The sequence below is a fragment of the Lutra lutra genome, chromosome 2 (assembly GCF_902655055.1).
Source record: "Lutra lutra chromosome 2, mLutLut1.2, whole genome shotgun sequence".
NCBI lineage: Eukaryota > Metazoa > Chordata > Mammalia > Carnivora > Mustelidae > Lutra > Lutra lutra.
In genome coordinates this window covers 92,345,052-92,367,529 of record NC_062279.1, presented here as the reverse complement: position 1 = coordinate 92,367,529, position 22,478 = coordinate 92,345,052, and the positions used below count along the sequence as shown (strand labels likewise).

The window sequence follows — 22,478 nt, the reverse complement described above, 5'->3', positions numbered from 1 at the left end:
TATATTTCACCTTCAGCTTTAGTAGATATTGCTAAACAGGTTTCTGAACTGATTGCATTAATTTGCCTTCCCCAAAGCAGAAGAAGAGTGTCAGTTGTTCCATGTCTGTAGAGACACTTAGTTTGGCCGGTTTTTAAAATTTCAATATTATATGAATTTTTTATTACTGCATGACAAATTAACAGCACCCAAATTGTGATCTCATAGTTCTATAGGTAAGAAGTCTAGTGAGCTCAGTTGAGTTCTCTAATTAGGATCCCACAAGGCCAGTATCAGGTTCGCAGCCAGGCCGTGCTCTTATCTAGAGTCTTGGGGGGAGGGGGAAGAATCCACTTTAAGCTCATTGAGGTTGCTAGCAAAATTTAGTTTCTTGGAGTAGTAGGAATCAGGTCTTCTTTTTTTCTTACTGGCTATTGGCCAGTGACCACTCTAAGACTCAAAGCGGTCAGTGGTCAATGGCCTGTCTATCTCAGCAATGAAGAATATCCTTCACACTGAAACCTTCTCATGGTTCAAATTTCATATTCTGATTTATCCTGCTGCTAACAACAATGGAGTTAGGCCCATCAGATGATCTCCTATTTGACTGGCTCAAAGTCAACTGAGTAGTAATCTTAACTACATCTACAGAGTCCCTTTTGCCATGGAGCATTACATAATTACAGTAGTGATGTCCTATCTTTCCAGGGGAAGAAATTATACAACGGTTAGATTTGTGTGTCAGCTTAGAATTCTGCCTACCACAGCTATTCCTGTAAGTGTATAGTGGTATCACATAGTGGTTTTAATATTTATCTTACTGGTATCTAATAAAGTCACTGTAAATTCTTGTTTCACATGATTCTGATAAGGACAAATTTTAGTTACATGTTTAGTTCAATAATACAAGGAACTCCCAAAAATATGATTCACATTTCAATTCACATGGTACATCTACTATGTGTAATTATATAAATTATGAACTTCTCCAGTAGCCCTTCAATCCACAAATCACTACACAAATAAGAAATGTGGATCATGATCAGTAACACAGACACATTGCTTCTTTCAAAGTCTATCAGTGTCTGGTCACCATGCATCTGCTACTCAGATTAAGAAGAGAACTCAAAGTATGTGGTCACATAACTTCCTTGTTTACCAGTGATAAACTCAAGTGACATTTTACAAAAATAGACACTCTAAGGAAGGAATCTGAGAGTGGAAATGAAAATGTAGTGAAGAAATGAAAACTGCTAGTGATGTATATATGAATTGATTATAAATTAAAGGGCAATAATTGCTCATCTGTGTACTCATTTCAAGAACTACGAGGTGAACAGTAAGTTAACCCCCTCCCCAATACAGAAAGAGGCAAATACTAAAGATGGTAACCACATTAATGAGAGAAAAGCATAAATACAATTAAGGTTATGCAAATCATCCAAGAAGTATGGGACTATGATCTCAAAGTGAAAGATGCATAAGAAAAAATCTTAAGGTTCTTCACCTTTCCCCTAAAAATATTTGTTGCATTATTAATCTGCTCAGATTCTGAGATCTACAAGGTGACCACTAAAAACAGAGGTGAATTTAAAGCAATCACGTGGCACTCAAGAGACAAACATTAGTGTCTAGTATGTGTCAATGGTGACATGCTAGTTTCTTCTTTGTCTCTCCAATGCCATCAAATAGATTATGTTTCCTCTTCCTCTTTCTCTTCCTTCTCCCTCCCGCTTCTTCTTCTTCTAAATTTAGTTTTCTCTACATATTCTTGGAATGAACTGTGAGTCCACATCAAACAACTCCATCATAGTTGGGAGAAAAAAAAACTGTATTACATTTTAAATTTCCACTGTTGCCTTAAATGCTGCTAATGAAGAAAGAGACTAAGAATAATATTAATGTTTCATTCCTCTGGGATACCACTCACATATTCCACAAATATTTAGTGAACTAACTGGTATGTTCCAAGAAATATATTTAAAGGTAGTATTCCACTGTGGGCAAGAAAGAAATAGCCTCTTCCTCCCATGTTTTAGCAAAGTTTCAATTTCTTCTCTAGGAAATATTTCTCATGTGTTAGTACATTAAGCTTCTTACTAGATTAAGTGAAAGCATTCATCTAGATCTCTATGAGGGAAAATAGAGTTGAGTTATCTTTAAAAAGGAAAAGAGAGAGTATGTAGGAAAAAGGCGAGAGGTGAACAAGAACAATTTTCAAAAATAGGAAGCATTTGCTTACTTAAGGTAATATTACTATCAATATTTAGTTTTTATTGTCTAGAGGCTGGAACAAGTGGCACTGCTCTCCAAGATACTAAAGTTAAAAAAACAATGAATAACTAAGTCAATAAAAATAAGCCTCATTAATTATTACAGAATGGAAAATGATAATACACTAATCTAAAAATACCTGGTTAAGAGCTTCATGTAAATGACAGAGCTCTTGGGGTGCCTGGGTGGCTCAGTGGGTTAAACCTCTGCCTTCTGCTCAGGTCATGATCTCAGGGTCCTGGGATCGAGCCCCACATCGGGCTCTCTGCTCAGCGGGGAGCCTGCTTCCCTCTCTTTGCCTGCCTCTCTGGTTACTTGTGATCTCTCTCTCTGTCAAATAAATAAATAAAGTCTAAAAAAAAAAATGACAGAGCTCTTATATTTAGCTGAAATTTAATTGCACTCAAGTTTTATTATCTTTAAATTTCATCAAGAGTTAATGTAATAAATGCACATTAGGCCAATAAGTAATAGAGAAATTATAACTTAAAAAAAAGTGAATGGAGAAGATATTTGAAAATGATATATCCAATAAGGAGTTAGTATCCAAAATACACACAGAACTTATACAACTCAACACCGTAAAAACCCAATCCAATTTAAAAAATGGGCCAGAGGACTTAAACAGACATTTTTCCAAGGAAGACATACCAGACGGCCCACAGACACGTGAAAAGATGCTCCATATCACTATTCATCAGGGATATCACCTCTCACCAGTCAGAATGACTAGTATCAAAAAGACAAGAAATAAGTGTTGGTGAGAATGTTGGGACAACAGAATCCTCCTGTACTGCTGTTGGAAACATAAATTGTTGCAACCACTATGGAAAACAGTATGGAGATTCTTGAAAAAAAAAATCAAAATTGACACACTGTATGATCCAAAAATTCTACCACTGGGTATTTATTCAAAGAAAGCAAGAGCAGTAATTCAAAAAGATAAATGCACACCTACTGCAGCATTGTTTATTTTCTTAAAGATTTATTCATTTATTTTAGAGACAGAGACTGCACAAGCAGGGGGAGGGCAATGGAAGAGGGAGAGAGAGAATACCAAGCAGACTCCCAGCTGAGCAGGGAGCCTGATGTGGGACCGTACCACATGACCCTGAGATCATGACCCTAAGTCAAAATCAAGAGTTAGACACTTAACTGACTGAGCCACCCAATTTCCCCTGCAGCATTATTTATGATAGCCAAGATATGGAATCAACTCAAGTATCAATCAGTAGATAAGTGGATAAAAAAAGATGGGAAATACACACACACACTGGTATATTACTCAGCCATAAAAAAATGAGATTTTTGCCATGTGGGACAACACAGATGGAACTAGAGGGTATTATGCTAAATGAAGTAAGTTAGGTAGAGAAAGATAAATACCATATGATTTCACTTATATCTGGAATCTAAAAAACAAAACATCTAACCAAACAAACAAAACAAAAGAACAAACAAAAAGCAAAACAGTCTCATAGATAGAGAGAACAAACTGGTATTGCCAGAAGGGAGGTGGGTGGGGAGTGGGGCAAAATAGATAAAGGGAATTAAGAGGTACAAACTTCCAATTATAAAGTAAGTCCTGAAGATGAAAAGTACAGCAGAAGGAATATGTTTAATAATATTGTGATAAAGTTATATGGTGAAGGATGTTGTATGGATAATGTGTGCTGAGAACTGAGTAAAGTACAGAATTGCTGAATCATTATGTTACATGGCTGAAACTAATATAATATTGTATGTTAGTTACTTTTCAATACACTTTTTAAAAAATCAGCTAAGGTCTAAAAACAGTGAATGGAATAATAAAAGGGAAGTAAAGATTTCCCAAATAATGAATATGCCTCAGCTGTCCTTCATTCTGAGGCATACAGAAAAAAAAAAAAAAAAAAAAAAAAAAAAAAAAAAAAAAAGAAAGGAAACCTTAGCAATAAGTCACAGAGAAGAGAAACAATTTCTGAAAATCAATAGAATAATGGATATTTATGTGATCATTATGTTCAGACAAAAAATCTTCTTCAAAATTATGGTCCCTACTAAAAATTAAATCAGAAATATATCACAATGGTCATGATCATAATATGAACTACTCTGTATAATTATTTAGCTAGTATATAAGTTCTTGGATATTATTTTCATATTTTACCATGCCATTAATGCATAAATTAATTTTGAAGAATGATATGAATATAACTAACTAAAGGAGAAAACATTATATTTGCCTTTAAAATAAACCCAATGATACAAAATAAAAGGAAGTTTCAAATTTAAAAAAGACCTTCAAAGTTGTTGGGATTTAAACACTTGTCTTTTTTAGGAAAACTCGTAACTGTTTTATTGCCCTAAAACATTTTACAAAAGAATATGGGTGTCAGGAAAAGGGGGAAATCTATGTTTTAAAATGACATTTATTTAATATCTCTGATAAAACACCTTACAAATTCCTATTTAGGTAAAAAACTTGATATTTCTGACACAAATGTTAAATTATTGCTGGGCTTTGAAAGGAAATTATACTGTACAATTAATGGAAATCAAGTGAGAGTCATAATTGTTAGCCAACACAAGTCTCTACCATAGTAGTTCATTAATAGGGCAAAGAATACCTTTTTAAACATTTTAGAAATACAAGAACACAATACACACTTTTTATGGGACAACATAGTTCATATTTGTTCACATCTGTAAGATTAAGTAGACAATTTTTTAAGTAATTAAAGTAAGTCATTGAATGTGGTTTGTTAATTATACTGATCCTTGTGAAATAAAATGTAACTTTTCCTCTTAATGGACACAGAATGCTTATATACTGCACCATAATTAAAGGTGAATGTATAAAAATTACTATAGGAATTAAAGTTTGGGTTATTTGACAACAGGTAATTCCATTTTCTTCTTTCTGTTTTTTTTTTTAGTACTTCCCAAATTCCTATAATGACACTCTTCTTAGTTTTAAAAACAGAAAAAATGAAACATATATTAAGATGTAGTCATGAAAAAAAAAAAGATGTAGTCATGAAAACTGAGTAGATAAACAGATGTGTGGAATACTGATATGACTTCAAAACAATGAGATTTTTTGAAATTCCTTCAGGCAAACAATATATGATTTAATCAGATTAAATTTAATTTCATTTTCTAAATGCTTCCCCTTTCCCCAAAGGAAAAACAAAAATCACTTTTTCAGAAGCTATTGTAAGTTGCTGATCCAGTAAATTGTTCTCAAATTGTTGAATGGATGATTCTCATTTCATGGATTCCCTTAAAATTAATGCATTTTCATATCACCAGGGGCTTTAATTTTTAATCTAAGTGATTGAACCATTGTGACAAGTTTAGATACTACAGAACTGTAGGAATCCTGGTTTGAGGTAAGAATGATCTCTGTACTTTCCAAACTGCATCAAAAGCAAATGGTTCACTAATCAGGCTGAACTCTCATATGGGGAAAAACTGGCTTTGCGAGAAAACAGAGTGTGAAATGAACAAACTCCTAATTTTTTATTACTCACATTATGTAACTGTACTTATAAAGACAGTTTTAATCAATGGAAAATATTATTTACTTCTAAATTTAGAAAAAAGTTAAATTTATGGAACAGCAGATAGTTACTTCATGATAGAACTTAAAAAACATGAGATATGTCAAGGCATCACATCTTTAAGTAAGTTTCCAGCATCCATGAGTTGAAAAATTGATACGTTTTCCACTCTTACTTCCAACCATAGACACAGATAATAATTTGAGACACCAACCTATAAATTTATATGCTGAATTTGTTCTTTTTTTTAAGATTTTATTTATTTATTTGACAGAAAGAGATCACAAGTAGGCAGAGAGGCAGGCAGAGAGAGAGGGGGAAGCAGGCTCCTTGCTGAGCAGAGAGCAGGATGCAGGGCTCCCTCCCAGGACCCTGAGATAATGACCTGAGCCGAAGGCAGAGGCTTAACCCACTGAGCCACCCAGGTGCCCTGAATTTGTTCTTTTGTGAAAAGAATCTTTGTTTAACTGTATTCCATGAATCGCAAAAAATTCCATCATAGGCTTGTGTTGCTTGGAATTGTCAGAGCCAGGCTGACTAAAAAATTAAAATCCCATTTCTTTCCAGACAGATGGAATCTTTTGATTAAGGTTAAGGTCACCAATCAGGGCATGCTGAGAGGTTCTCCTGGAAAGATGCTGTAACTGCATGAAGAAGTCAGTTGTACAACTACCAATTAATATAAAAACAATGACTCAGACATAAGAAACTGACATTTGATTATGAGTTATACCAATCGGAATTTTAAAATGAGAGAAAGTGTTTGAAAGTCACAAGAATTACTTATGCTAAGCTTTGGTTCTAACCACTTCTCTTATTTATTCCTGGGTAGTTAAAAGTATATGAACACCCAAAATGATCCACACTACTGGGACCTCTGCATCAGAAATCTGCAAATCTTAGGGCCGAGTAGAAATAATTTCTGGGTTTAAAATTGAGTAGTCTGACTATATCATGTAACCTTTTATTACATCAGAGAAAATACACTATTATATGAAATGATTCTCCACTTTTAACTATATTACATAAAGTGTTTCTTTCAGCCTCATAATAAACTGAGATCCAAGACCTAAATATTGAAATTGTGTTACACTATTTTTTTCCAGTCTGATATATCAAAATTGTTTCATTTAGTTACTGAACTTCTATCTTTGTCTTCTATTTTATAAAATCAATATTAAAATGTTCATTAAAATGCCAAAGATTTATTAGGAGAAACATTTTTCTCTTTCATGCAAAACTAGAACATAAAAATTACTGAATATGCCTACAGCATAATTAACTTATAGGCATCATGCATAACTACATTTGAAGTAACCACTCCAATTCACCAGAATATTTTACTATCAATGAGCAAATTGTTGGTGTAAAAGAGAAGAATTTGATTTTAACTTGAAAAGGTATTCACCTTCCCCTTTCCCGTCCAAACACCCAGGGTCCATGTACTTACCACAGAACAATCCACTGGTAAAGTTTAACCCTATAAAACAGTAACATTTACTTACAAAAGCTTGAATATCATCATGTAGTAGGTGTAAGTCTATGTACTAACTATCATTTAGCATTATAGTATCATCCCTATCACTCAGAAAAATTCTATGGGGTAAGTATTACCCCCATTCTACAGTGTTCAAAGTGAGGCAGCTTAGGAGTAGCAAAACCAGAATTTAATCCATTTGCCTATACCACTATGCTACTACCAATACTTCATGTTGATTCTTATTTACATATAATGCATCAAGTGTTCTGAAGAGTAAGTTTCAGAGTTTATCTTTTTCAGTTATATTTATATTCAATAATATTCTTTTTTTTTTAAAGATTTATTTATTTATTTATTTGAGAGAGAGAGAGAGAGCACACGCATAAGTAGGCCGAGAGGCAGGCAGAGAGAGAGGGGGAAGCAGGCTCCCCACTGAGCAGACAGCCTGATGTGGGACTCGATCCGGACCCTGAGATCATGACAGAGCTGAAGGCAGAGGCTTAACCCACCGAGACACCCAGGTGCCCCAATTCAGTAATATTCTTATATCTAAATTATTTATCCTAGAAAAATTGTGTAATCATCAGGCAATTTACCCCAGAACACAGCACAGCTCTGAATCATTATACAAATGCTTTGAGTTCCAAGCTCAGTATTTCAATTTGATTTACAACAACTATTTTCCTATTGCTCCACAGAATGAGTGTCAAGTGACAGGATGAAACCCATACATACATACGGTTACCTATGGAAAAGGAAATTATATAATTCAGAAAAATATTATTTTTTCAAATTTGTAATCAATTGCTGTTGATCCGTCTTGCCCAGCCCTATTATGGATGCTTGAGATATATTGGTGAATAAAAATGACAAAAATACATGTTTTGTGGAATGTATACATCTTCTAATGGAATAGATTCTCAGATCAAATTGCCTTTCTTCATAGTTTTTCTCATCAGTAAAATATGAATAATAATAATATCTTCTTGGGTTGTTATGAGGATTAAGTGAATTACTGTATATGAAGTGCTTAGGATAATGCTGGAGAAATTGTAAGAAGTTTTAAAACTTTAAATTTTATTTAAAAAATAATATTATTTACAACTAGTTTTGATATTTTGATACATCAGATTCCAGTTATTTAATCAAATACTAATCTAAATGTGCTGTGAACATATTTTGCAGATATGATTATAGCCTATTACAGTTGACTTTATGTAAAGGAACTTTCAATAGATAATCTGGGTGGGGCTGATTCAATCAGTTGAAAACCATTAAAAGTAGCTGGGGCTTCTTGATGAAGACAAAATTCTTCCCATGTTGAAGTTCTAGCCTCCTCTTCCTTACGTAGTTAGCGTCCATGATCACATCAAGTTCTCCGCCGCCAGTTGATAAATAATATCAGTCTGTTGGCATGAATGTGGAGAAAGGGGAACACTTACACTGTTGGTGGGAATGCAAACTGGTGCAGCTGCCCTGGAGAACAGTGTGGAGATTCCTAAAAAGTTAAATATAGAACTACCCTATGATCCAGCAACTGCACCACTAGGTATTTACCCAAAGGATAGAAAAATACTGATTTGAAGGGGCACATGCACTCCAGTGTTTACAGCAGCATTATTAACAACAGCCGAACTGTGGAAAGAGCCCCAAATGTCCAACAACTGATGAATGATGTGTGTGTATACACACACACACACACACACACACACCTTCTTTATCTACAGATAGAATATTAACCATAAAAAAGAATGGAATCTAGCCATTTGTAACCACGTGGATGGAGCTAGAGTATATTATGCTAAGTTAAATAAGCCAGTCAGAGAAAGAACCATATGATTTCACTCATACCTAAAGGAACTGAAGAAACAAAACAAATGAACATAAGGTGGGGGGGAAGAGAGAGACAAACCATAAAACAGAGTCTTAACTATAGAGGACAATCTGAGGGTTGATGGAGGGCAGGTTGGTGGGGGGCTGGGCTAAATGGGTGATGGGTACTAAGAAGCACACTTGTGATGAGCACTGAGTGTTTTAAGTGATGAATCACTGAATTCTACTCCTGAAACTAATATACACTGTATATTACTAACTGGAACTTAAGTTAAAAACTTGGAACTAATATATACTTTTGTGTGAGTGTGTGTGTGTGTGTGTGTGTGTGTGTGTGTGTTAACAATGATATTTAGGTATTACTAGTTTTAGCGAATCTCTAAATACATCTTCTGAATTAACATCCTTAATACGGCACTTATAAAAGGCTCTTCTGGTGAAATAATATCAGTCCAGAATTGAAAGAGGAACTGAAAATAAGCAGATAAAACACAAGCCATTGCATCCTAACTACAAATAAACACACACTGAGCAAAAGCAGGCACACACACAGACTCCATTAGTGGCCTTCATTGAACTATACCACATCTAGGTACTGTGACAGGTACTGGCCTGATGGAAATAAAAGACAAAATATTCACATGAATGTAACTTAGTGTAGTAAAGAAATAATGCCATATACAAAGTACTATCAAAGAAGTGGCCAGGCAAAGTAATGCACACAACTGGAAGAGCCCAAGCATGGCTCTCTTGTTCCCTTCCTGTTCCTTGGCACACTGCCAGCCCCAAAAGAACTCCATAATCTCAGTCTAATGAATGAGAGACTGAAGAAAAACTGAATGGAGGCACTGAGGAAAAGAAAAGATGGTAGCCAAGCATAGGAAAGAGTGTGCTAAAAGGCAATGCAATGTAAGAAAATGTCATATATCTTGAGAAATCCAAATAATTCAGCATGGCTGGGCCTAGAGGAGATGCAAGGAGTTGAAGAAAGGAGATACAGGTTTTATCAACACCTTAAGTACCTTCTAAGCAAAGCTAAAACATTAGTATTTAATTTTGAAGTTCATGAGGATCTGCTAACAATCACTTAACTAAGAAGTGACATAATCAGCTTTATATTTTCTGAACACAGCCTGACAGCACTGAAGTATAGGAATGAGATCCAGGAAGATCACAGGCGGCACTGCTGAGATAAATGGAAGTTGGGAAATGGGGAGGGCTTCCTGTCACTGGGAGTGACGGCGTCAGGAAAGGAGGGAACAAAGTAAGAGGGCAGAGCATTCGGAAATGTGAACACTTCTATTTCAAATACAAACACTCTATGTTTACTTGCTTCCTTTATTAAGATGAAACACAATTCTCAGTATATTACAGAAACAGCAAATAGAGTAAGAGAACTCAGAAGAAATCAACCCTACAGACACCTTGAACTTAAATCTCTAGCCTCCAGACTATGAAAAAATAAAGTTTGTGGCACTTTGTTATGGCAGCCTGAGCAAACTAATACAATGGCTAGTTTAGGAAAAGGGCTAAAGAATTACTTTCATGAACACTAATAACTAAATAAATAAAAGGATCCTAGAGTTTCCGTCCGCACTCCAACCTAATGACTGAGTCTATATTGCTACGACTATCCTCTTCCATAGACAGCTGTCTGCTTAGGCTATTCAGCCCATGCCTCAGTAATTCTAATTATGGGAAGTTTATTATACCTTGTCATTCTGGTTGCCTTCTTCCAAATGTAGTCTAGAATGTATGACATAATACCTATATTATATGTGCATATATATTATGTATACACATCATATATGTAATACATATACTACATATGTATATACATTTTACACACAGACCCAAATAATACAGAGAGAACATCACGAGGAACAGAGTCATAAACAACTATTATTGCTTTCTGTTAACTTAGTAATAAAAACTGATCAGCATTTCTTCATGTGCACAGACACCATTTAGCATATAGGACCCTAGGTACATGTTTTCTAGGCTTCCACAGAAGGTTATTTATAGGAACAATATTAGCACTACAGATCCATAAAGTCTATCATCATTGGCATATATTCCAGATGTAATATTAGAATGACACCATCATTGTGGTCCACTCTTCTGAGCAATTCAGGTAGAAGGTACATACTCTGTTCATGAAACTTTCCATGTTAAATTTTGCAGGACTGCTATTAACCACTGTGGCACACTGTATTTTCCAAAGATGGTCACATCAATATATATATTCCATCCCAATTGTTTTTGTATTTTACTTGAGTGGTGGGATCTCAATTCCCTGACTCTGAAACTGTATGACTTTTGTGACTGTCTTGCCTAAAAGAATGTGGTGGAAGTGACACCATGTAATTTTCAAGGCTAGGTCATAGAAGGCACTATGCCTTCTGTCTGGCTCTCTTAGGACATTTGCTGCTGGAACCCAGCCACCGTGTTGTGAGGAAGCCAAGCCCACACACATAGCCCGATTGAGAATCCCATCAAGTCCCTCAGTTGACAGCCATTAACAACCACTTGATGTGAATGAAGGGATTTTGTACTCAAGCAAAGGCCTAAAACATCACAGAGCAAAGGAAAAACTCTCTCACTACACTCTGTCTCAACTTCCGACCCACAAAAAATCTTGCATGATGAATGATTTTTGCCATTCTAAGCTATTATGTTTTAGGAAGACTTGTTACACTATAATAGAAAAAATATTCATAAACAGCATTTATAATTAATGTCAAAAATAGATGTTGATGCCTCTTGAACAGGTCTTCATTAAAATTGTTACCTAAGTGATAAAAGAAAAAAAAAAATTCCTGACACAAGTGCCACAAAGATTTGCTGACATATTATATGTGTCGGTTATTTATGAATGACAGTTGCAAGGGACTAATATTTAAAATTCTCATTCAGCAATTATCTACAGCACAGTAATATGGAAATAAAAAATAATATAAACAGCAAAGTGTATATATATACATATGTATACACACACACACACGCACGCACACACACACACACATAAACATATGTATTTAATTCACCTAGAGAAAAGAAACAGTCTGGTAAACATTCTGAACTTCCCACTTAGGGTTCTCATTTCGAACTTAAGAAGAGCCTTGGAGCTATCCTTGTAGAAAGGTTGCTATAGCAAGTACAGACAAATAAGTATCTGCTCCACCACTCAAAACAACACTTTATGAATTTTCCAAGAATAAGATCAAATCGTAGTTGTTATCCCTTCTAAGAAAATGTGCACAACAAGGGAATCATTTAAATAAAGCCTAACCTAAAATTTATGTAATCTGATATCCTAGACTCTAAACCCAGAAAAAAAATATTAAAGGGAGGAGAAAGAATGTGCTTGATATAGCAGAATATAAAGAATTTGCAAAGCATTTCATATAGGCAATAGACAATATCCTAAGGGGAAGGGTAGTTAAACCAAAATGCATGCATTTTACTGTCATTCTTTCTAGATATTATTATAAATTGTTAGGAAACATATTCTACTTGGATTTGTCAATGAACCAAGAATAATACCACTAATAAGTTAACATTATCATCTTTTAAAAGAAATATTTTAAAACTTGTGGCACAGGAAATATTCCATTAATTATGTATAAATAAAGCCATGCTGAATATAATTTTCCTATAGATATTGCCATTTATTAGACCAAAAAAATATCTAATTTACATGTGTGTCAGCTTTTATGATAACCTCACATTTCTTCTCTATCAGCCCAATCAAAGATGCTTTGCCTTGGGAACTTTATCAGTTAGATGTCTGCTTATTTTTAATACTGATGATTATTACATACAAGATACAAGACAATATGAGTCAAGGCAATGATGCAAGTCTTAGTTTTTAATCTCCATGGAATTATAATATAATGCAAATTAAAAGTTATTGATTCACTAGTCACTTTGTATATTTATCCCACACGATTTACCTAAATCAACAATACGTTAAAAAAAAAAAAACTTATTAAGTCCATATTTGGTCCAGCCATATTCTAGGTTCTGAAGATGTAATAGAGAACACAACATATAAAAACTCTGTCCCTTCAGGGGATTATTGCTATTTGATTTCAACACTGTCAGACATGTAGTGGTTGTACTACTTAGGTCCTAATTAGAAGAAATATTCTTGGTAATTTCTTTTTCTTTCCTTCTTGTCTTGTCTTGTCTTTTTTTTCCCTTCCCTTCCCCTTTACTTTCTCTTCTCCTTTCCAGAAAGATCCCATTAAATTCTCTTTCACATCTTGTCTTTAATTTTTGAACTAGGTTAAATATCATCAATTATTACACATATAGTATTAACTAGTTATTGAATAAATAGGCTTTTTGTCTAACAACTATATCTTTCTATCTTTTCCTTATATATCTCTTTTTACTTCCAGCATAATGTAGTCAGTGTTATGTATAACAAATAAATCTCCCTCTCTCCTCATTCACATCCTTCTTCCTCCTTCTCCAGGCCCTCCTCCTCCTCTTCCTTTCTCCTCTCTTCTTCCCTTTTCTCTGCTCCTTTTTTGCAATACCTTTTTGGCTGACCAGAATGAAAGAACGAGTATCATCTGAATTATTAATCTTTGTTGAAAAAATTACATTAGATATATGAAGACTCTCTCCCAGGTTACGAGACATAATTGATTAGTCTTTAGTTCTGTAGCACTGATGGTTATTTAATGGGCTTCACTTCGCAAAAGTATGAGAAGTAATATAATCTACATAATGTTCATCCCCACTTTTAAGAAGTTAAATAAATTATTCAAATATCTCCTTAAAAAAAACCTCACTCTTCAGAATTTTACATATGAATTACAAATCACAAACGTGTAAAGGTATATAATTTCAATGGATGATTTAAATAACACAAAGAACTCAAATATACTGCAGTTAATGGTTTTAGGCTGTTCACCTCTTGCTATCATTAGGACAGATTCTGAATTGCCGAGGTGAAAAAAAAGTCTTCACTTTGCTTTCTTTTATTCTTCTTCATATGAATTATTTGTTTAATTTTAGGAACTATTTATTCTATATCTGAATTTCCACCTGGACAAGAAAGTGACATTATCAACTAATTTGAGTATGATTCAGTTAGATGAAAAGGAGGTGGGTAGTCCAAATCAGTAAAAATACAGAAACCAGAATAAGGACAGCCTTTGAAGAAATTAGCATAGCTACAAACTACTGAGCTGGTGAAAGGGGTATAAGTAAAAATTGCATAGGGGCCAAGTTACACAAAGCCATGAATATCAAGTGAAGTTGTTGGTATTTCATCCACTTGGACCAAAGTTCTTAATTCATAAACAAATGTTAAATTTCCACAGTAACGAATCTTGAATAATATACAGTTGACCCTTGAATAACACAGGTTTGAACTGTACAGGGGCATTTATATGCAGATTTTTACCAATAAATGCAGTATAGTTCTGGAAATGTAATTTCTCTTCCTTATGATTTTCGTAACATTTTATTTTCTCTGGCTTACTTTCTTGTAAAAATACAGTGTATAATACATATAATATAAAAATATGTGTTAACTGGGCGCCTGGGTGGCTCAGTGGGTTAAGACGCTGCCTTCGGCTCAGGTCATGATCTCAGGGTCCTGGGATCGAGTCCCGCATCGGGCTCTCTGCTCAGCAGGGAGCCTGCTTCCCTTCCTCTCTCTCTGCCTGCCTCTCTGCCTACTTGTGATCTCTGTCTGTCAAATAAATAAATAAAATCTTAAAAAAATATATGTGTTAACTGACTTATGTTATCAGTAAGGCTTTTAGTCATGTGTATGCTATTAGTAGTTAAGTTTCAGGGGAGGTAAATGTTATAATCAGATTTTTAATTTCAGTGGCCCTAATCTCTGTGTTGTTTAAGGATCAACTGTATATGGCTAGTCCATTGAGTAAAATAAAAGGCTCTAGAAACACATAATCAAGTAAGTCAGGATATATAGCAACATTCTGTGCTTTTGACCAAATATGACAAGTTACTGTAATGGCCCAATATTCCCATAAGAGCACCAGGCATTTTAATAGGGAAGAGGAAGGAAACAACAACAGCAATATCAAACTTCTCTTAATCTCCTCTGGGTCTCTCCCTAAAGGATTAATTACGTGAAAGGATCTAACTTTTCCTAGTTTACCACCAACTTTCAGTTCTGAAGCATCACTTTCTTTGTTACAACATTAGCTTCAAGCCCCATTAGCCTTCCTGGATGAATGGAAGTCATGGCTACATTTTACATCACTGGAATTGCCATAAATTATGTACATCTAAATAAGTTATAAGCAGATTCCAGGGTGAAATGAAGATTCCCAGTCTACAAGATCTTGAGATAACCACTGCTATCTCAAATTTTCCTTTAGATATTCATTGGGACACCATTTCTGAAAGGCTGCTGATCTCTGCACAGAGAAAGCACTCTGAGAAGCTTTTGAGTGTGACTGGTTAATAGTCAAGTCTTTTGACATGAGGAATAATCTGTACAGATGCGTGAATAATTTTTCATCCTTTTGATAGGGTATTTCTCAAACAGTATGTTTAAATATAAGTTTTTAATAATCAATTTTAAACATATATATGTATATATATTTTTTTCTTAGATTATCAGTGCTACATTTGTAATAGCATAAAATAAAGCACGAATACATTAGTATCAGAAAATGTCATGAATAATACTGACCCAATCTGCTGTCATAGACCATGACATCACAATAAGGGCAGCTTTGTCATTTACTATGGGGAGCACAAATATTAGCAGACAGAAGCAAAAATTAGTGTCCTTATTAAATAATGGATGATAAAGATGTTAAAGGAATTTGATAGATGTGAGTTTTTTGATAAACTGGCAAAAACCTAAAATAGCTATGAGGAAAAAAATGCCAGCTTTGTAAAATTCCTTTAGAGGTAGCCCAGGGTCAGTGTTTCAAATGGCTATACTTTAGTTTCACCCTCACTTATCTTCCTCTTTCTTTGTCATGCTGAAAAAGAACAAATGGCAGCTACACACTATTAGAGCATGAAGAATGCTCTCTCTGACCGTAGTACTAAATTCTGTCAGAGATTGATCCTGGCTTTTAGGGATCTTTTGATTATCTGATCAGATTTAAAAATTTATACTTGGTGGAAATCTGTCTTGTTACTAAAAATATTGCTGGTCTTCCTGACTGCTCTCATCTTTTTCTTTTGTGAGTATATAGAGGTTAATACATAAGGCAGAGGACAGACATAAGTTCAACAGGACTGACATTTGAGTTGGCCCAAAGAACTAACAAATAAAATTTTTTGTTTATTCAACAGCTGAATAGGACAGACATGGCTATGGCATCTATCAGAAACATATGGGAACTTTCCTTGGCTTGTCTTGTTTTCTCCATGACAGCTTAGTTCCAGATAGGTTTAATCTCCAAACACTCACCCGTCAGAGATTAAAGATTTCTTGTGTCTGTTATTAGACACAACCAGTTATTAAGTTTGAGAATATAGTTACAAGGTAGAAAAAAGGACCTAGATCTTGAGAGATCTCTTAAATGCATTCTCAAAATAAGTCTAATTTGAATGCTATCTTTCTAAATGGAATGATTTTGACATAGGTCATTGCTATGGACCTATTGTGCCCCCTCTCCTCAATTCACATATTGAACCTCTAACCCCCAATGTGATTACTTTTGGAGACAGAATCTTTCAGAGGTAATTAAGTTCAGATGCGCTCATGAGTGTGGGGTGAGTGCCCTCATAGATGTGATTAGTTCCCTGGTAAGAAGAGACACCAGGTCTCTCTCTCCCCCATACCCTTTCCCTGTCCTTCTCCCCCACTTCTCCACCCCCTTCTTCCTTTCTTCCTCTCTCAGAGAACACAGTTGTCTATATGTCAGGCCAAGAGCTCTCACTAACAACTGATCATGCTAGCACCTTGATTTTGGAATTCTAGCTTTCAGAACAGTGAGAAAATACAGTTCTGTTGTTTAAACTACCCAATCTATGGTAGTGTGCTATGGCAGCCAGACCTAAGGCAATAATACAGGTGAACTGGGGAATTTGCAATATAAATAAAATTGCTTATATAAAAGAGGCCTTAAATCAAAAGAGAGCAAAATCCCAAATATTCAACTGTCTGGGGTTTTGTTTGTGTTTTGCTTTTCTGGACTGAGGAAGCAGCCAAAAGAAACTCAGATTCCAAAACCACCCTCTTAAAGGATTCCCTGGCTAAAGCTAAAAACGTGAAACCTGTTTAGCACCTTGAAAACATAATTCATACCTGACTGCCTTTATCCTATTCTTCTTTCTTCCTATGTTCTATTATTATCTTTTGTTGCTATTTTCCTAACTTACTGCCCTTTTCCTCTAGCCCCAAGAAAACCCTCCAAGCTAAATTGCCTCTTAAAGTTAAAGCTCCTTGAGAATAGGTCAAGTTGCTTGTTTTAAGGGACTTAAATGATAAGCCCTGATCTCAGAATAAACTAAGAATACAGACATACCTCATTTCATTGTGCCTCGCAGATACTGTGATTTTTACAAACTGAAGGTTAGTGGCAACCCTGGTCAAGCAAGTCTACTGGCACCATTTTTCAACAGCATTTGCTCAACTTTGTGTCTCTGTATCACATTTTGGTAATTCTCACAATATTTTTAACTTTTTCATTATTATTACATTTGTTATGGTGATCTGTGATCAGTCATCTTTGATGTTATTATTGTAATCATTTTTGGGCACCACAAAACATGCCCAAATAAGAAAGTGAACTTAATCAATAAAGGTTGTGTATGCTCTAGCTATTCCAACAACTGGCCATTCCCCATCTTTCTCCTTCTCCTTGGGCCTCCCCATTCCTTGAGACACAACAATATTGAATTTAGGTGAAGTTATAATTCTACCATAGCCTCTAAATATTCAAGTGAATGGAAGTTGTGTGTTTCTCACTTTAAATCAAAAGCTACAAATGATTAAAGCTTAGTGAAAAAGACATGTTGAAAGTCAAGACAGGTTAAAAGCTAAACATCTTGTGCCAAACAGCTATTCAAGTTGTAAATGCAATGGAAAAGTTCTACTCTAGTAAACAGACAAATGATAGAAAGCAAAATAGTTTTATCGTTGTTACAGAGAAGGTTTTAGTAGTTTGGATAGAAGATCAAACCAGACACAACATTTCCTTAAGCCAAAGCCTGATCCAGAGCAAGGACCTAATTCTCTTTAATTCTATAAAGACTGAGAGAGATGAGGTGCTGTGGAAGAAAAGTTGGAAGCTATCAGAGGCTGATTCATGTAAGGGAAGAAGCCACCTCCATAACAGAAGTGCAAGGCGAACCAGCAAGTGTTGACACAGAAGCTACAGCAAGTTATCCAGAAGGTTTAGCTAAGATCATTAATGAAGCTGGCTGCCATGAACAAAAAAATTTTCAATGTAAATGAAACAACCTTCTATTGGAAGAAGATGCCCATCTAGGACCTTCATAGGTAGACAGAAGTCAGTGTCTGGCTTCAGTGCTCCAAATTACAGGGGACTTTCCTGTTAGGGGCTAATGCAGCTGGTGACTTAAGGTAAAACCAATATTCATTTACTACCATTCTCAAAATCCTAGGGCCCTAATACTTATGCTAAATCTACTCTGCCTATATTCAATAAAGGAATAACAAAGATGATGGCACATGTTTACAACATGGCTTACTAAATATTTCAAGTCCACTGTAGAGAACTGATGCTTAGAAAAAAAGATTCCTTTCAAAATACAACGGACTGGGCAAAGAACAGTCAAAATATACTGACTGGACAAAGAAACTGAAAATCTTCTGGAAAGGATTCACCATTCTAAATGCTATTAAGAGCATTCATGACTCATGAGATGAGGTGAAAACATCAACATGGATAAGAGTATAGAAGGTGATTTCAACCCTCATGGCTAACTTTGAAGGGTTCAAGAATTCAGTGGAGGAAAGAATGGCAGATGTGGTAGAAATAGCAAGAGAACTAAAATCAGAAATGGAACCTGAAGATGTGACTGGATTATTGCAACCTCATGATAAAACTTGAATGGATAAGGAATTGCTTCTTAAGGACTAGAAAAAAAAAGTGGTTTCTTCAGATGGAATTTACTGCTGGTGAAGATTGTTAAAATGACAACAAAGGATTCAGAATGTTGCATAAACTTGGTTGATAAAGTAGCAGCAGGGTTTGAGAAACTCCAATTTTGAGAGTTTTGTGAAGCTCTACTATCGAACAGCATCACATGCTGCAGAGAAATCATTCATGACAGGAAGAATCAGTTTGTGTGACAAAATTCACTGTTGTCTTATTTTAAGGAATTACCACAGTCACCTCAACCACCATTCTGGTTAGCAGGCAGCCAGCAACATCGAGGCAAGACCTTCCACTAGCAAAAATATTTCAACTCCCTGAAAGTTCAGATGGTGCTTAGCATTTTTTAGCAATAAAGTATTTTTAAATTAAGGTATATACATTCTCTAGGACATAATACTATTACACACTTAATAGACTACAGTATAGCGTAAACTTTTATATGCACTGGGAACCAAAAATTATTTTGACTTCCTTTACTGCAATATCTGCTTCATCGTGGTGATGTGTAACCAAACCCACAATATCTCAGAGGTATGTCTGTAAATATGTAAAACTTTTCACAGCCTAGACAGAAGAGAAAGATATTCACAGAGAAATTTAAAATAGTTCTATCAACATATAATCCAAGACTCCCAGGTCCCTATCAGTTGGTGCAGAGGTTAGTAATTATCTCAGGAAAATAAAGAAGAATGGGAATAACAAAGAGAAAGGATTGAAGATGACATAAAACATCCCAAATTGCATGAAAGAAAGAAAAAAAGAGAGCAAGAAGAAAGGAAGAAAGGAAGGAAGTGAGAGAGAGAGGGAGAGAGGAAGGGAGGGAGGGAGGGGAAAAAGAAAGGAAGAAGGAAGGGAGGAAGAAGGAAGATTTAGAAAATCTGTACTGTGGAACAAGACCTTTTTGAAACTATCCTTGAAGTCATTCTTCCAAACAGATTGCACTCAAATCCAATATAGCAATCAAAGAAAGGATAAGTTCAAGGCTTTAGGGATGGACACTGTTTTAGACAGTATTCAGAAGGAGATCCTGAAGCTGAAGTCACCATAGATCTCCCTGCACTTTACTTAGTAAATGGCCTTAATCCAAAATTAGGAGATACAGAATAGTCTCTAAGAGGACATTTTAAAAGAGCCCTGGAACAGAGCAGATTAAGACTCAAAATCAACAGATGTCTCATCCCACTCAAATCAATAAGTATCATGGGAGGGCTATATTAGAAGTATATCCTTTTGCAAATAAGTTAAAAGAATATGACAGTGTTTTAATTACTTTAGAAAGTATTTTCAAGTATATTCTTTTTTAAAGTTCTGTTATAATGATGAAAATCAAAATGATATGGAAATGAAATCAGAACTGCATGTTTTACCATCACGTCTTCTTAAAATTTTTAACATACTATTATCATGTTAAAATCATATATTTCATAATCATCTATGCTTATATTGATCGATTATTTCATTATCTATATTGTGTCAAGTAAGAAAATGTAATTTTCACGATGACTTAGGACCAGAGGGCAATCACCATTCTCTGACAGTAAAGTAGATAGGTGATAAAAGATAGATGGAAAGATGGTAGGTAAGTAGACAGATACACAACAGACAAATGGATAGTGGAATCTGTAACTGTCTTCTTTAATGATAATATCAATCTTCATTAATGTCAAGGATGTTGATCTATCCTAAGATTTCATGTTTTCCTTCAATAAATCTTTGTGCATGTATGTACTGAGTTATCTTCATAATTTTTTACATTATACTTTACGACTTAGCCAGTAAAATAAACTAGTTTCACAAACAAGTTATCCAGGTGCATGAATTAGCCCTTCCTTTCCTTTTCTTACAATCACTGCTTTCATTATTGTTCTATTACAGTACTAATCAGTTTTTTAGTGAATTACCTGAACAATGTTAGTGTCTAGAATTAATGTTTGGCAGCATAAGAACAAAAATGAAACTATAAGATAATGGGCGGCTTAGACTTTAAAATGATCCTAACTAATCAAAATGTGATGATTCTTAAAATAAATGATTCCATGTATTGTCTCCCCATCTTAACACCAACAGATCACTGGTTATGTATCTTTCTCCAAAAACATTGCTGTCTACCCTGTTACCATAACTTAAGCACTTTTGAAATTGTGGAAAGATTAAGTTTGGTTTCTGAAGAGAGATAAAAAAGTGCCACTACATAAGTAATAACAATGATAATGACTACAATAATAGAGTAGCTGATACTTACTGAGTTTTCTGTATCAAAAACTGTAATAAGGTTTTTAAATGTGCAATTTCCTTTAATCCTCACAATAACTAAAGCTTTATTATAATTATATTTTTCTTACACACATGTGTAGATGTAAATAGATTGTTCATATAGCTACTAAGAGGCTAATTCATGGCTCTAACAAAGTCTCTCCAATTGCAAAGTCCATGTTTTTATCTTTTGTTGATAAAAATTCAAATCACAATTATCCAAATAGAATAAAGATTAATGGACATTAAATCACAGCTAGTTATTTGATTCCAAGGATTATTTCATGTTTGCTAACATAATAATTCCACTTCTGGTAATTATGTATCAAAGTGATCAGCAGTATCGTATTTTTTGGATTTAAATCATGTTAGCATATTAGAAATACTATGCTGAGACATAAACAAAGAGTTCACTGGCCTCAATGTTCTGATGTGTGTCACAGTACAAATTGAACAACATGAAATGATACTGCTGACCACATTATATGCATTATCCCTAACCCTCCCTACAACCAGCAAATTTGGTTTCATTATCCCCATTTTACAGAAAAGAAAGCAAAATGGATTCAGGGATATTAACCAATTTTCCAAAGACAGCCGTCCAGTAAGTAAAAAGAGAAATTTTAATTTAAATGTTCTGCTTCCTATCTCTTTATTCCTATCTCATCATTCTATCTCTGTCCATGATGAATGATGATTATCATTTGAGAGGAATATATATGTATGTGTGTGTATATATACTTAAATACAAATGCACATAAAAATATATACATCTTCACATATATATGTGTATGTGTGCTGAATATAAATTATATTTCCAAATCTAACAGAATATTTTATATTTCCAAATCTAACAGAATATAAAAATGAGAACATCTCTTCCCATTTCTGATTTCATCTTTTTATTGTATAAGTTGTATAACATTTTCCTTAATTACAAAGGCTACTATATATTTTCTAGTATGTATATAGCTCATATATACACACATATATATTATATAATTTTATAGATGTGTATGGTATGCCATAAGT

The 22,478-nt window shown here is 34.6% G+C and overlaps 1 protein-coding gene across 6 annotated transcripts in view; it reads right to left on the bottom strand.

Moving 5' to 3' along the window:
• Window positions 1–22,478, bottom strand: part of CCSER1 (coiled-coil serine rich protein 1) — a 760,495-nt gene that overhangs the window by 458,371 nt on the left and 279,646 nt on the right. The window lies entirely within an intron of this gene.